The 789-nt window shown below is 47.9% G+C and overlaps 1 protein-coding gene across 1 annotated transcript in view; it reads left to right on the forward strand.

The window, feature by feature from the left end:
- Nucleotides 1–789, forward strand: part of TBC1D8 (TBC1 domain family, member 8 (with GRAM domain)) — a 265,338-nt gene that overhangs the window by 213,461 nt on the left and 51,088 nt on the right. The gene's annotated exons all lie outside the window — the stretch shown is intronic.

Genomic DNA, 789 nt, shown 5'->3' on the forward strand with positions numbered 1-789 from the left:
TACTTCTGTAAGTTTAGAAAACATAGTGTTATCACTGATGGCTTAATATTTCTCAAAGTGTAGAACATATTCCTGCCTTTTTTTTTTTTTTTTTTGAGGCGGAGTCTCACTCTGTCGCCCAGGCTGGAGTGCAGTAGCGCCATCTCGGCTCACTACAAGCTCTGCCTCCCGGGTTCACGCCTTTCTCCTGCCTCAGCCTCCCGAGTAGCTGGGACTACAGGCGCCCACCACCGCGCCCGGCTAATTTTTTGTAATTTTAGTAGAGACGAGGTTTCACCGTGTTTGCCAGGATGGTCTCGATCTCCTGACCTCGTGATCCGCCCGCCTCGGCCTCCCAAAGTGCAGGGATTACAGGCGTGAGCCACTGCACCCGGCCATATTCCTGCTTTTTAACAAAGCAGGCCATTAAAAAAATTCCTGGCGCTGAAGGTCAGGACTGGCCCTTGGAAGACTGGCTGGGTATGCAGTCGCTTCCAGAAGGGGAATTCTTCACTCTCTCCTTGAGATTCATGCACTGATTGACGGCTCACGTATTTATCCAGTGGCAGGAGCTGTCCTAGGCAATGGGATTCGCAGGTGAAAAAGCGAAGCCACAAGTGTCAGTTGTATATTGAATGTTTAAAAAGTCGTTCCCACGGAAACTTCTTCCAGAACCAGATACTGTTGTAAGTGCTCGTGTCAGGTAGTATGGAAGCTGCATACGTGAGTGTGTAATTTTGGTTTCTTTCTTTTTTCTTTTTTTTTTTTTTTTGAGACAAGGTCTCACTCTGTCATCCAGGTTGGAGTGCA

This window comes from Mandrillus leucophaeus, unplaced genomic scaffold (assembly GCF_000951045.1).
Source record: "Mandrillus leucophaeus isolate KB7577 unplaced genomic scaffold, Mleu.le_1.0 Scaffold9, whole genome shotgun sequence".
Lineage (NCBI taxonomy): Eukaryota > Metazoa > Chordata > Mammalia > Primates > Cercopithecidae > Mandrillus > Mandrillus leucophaeus.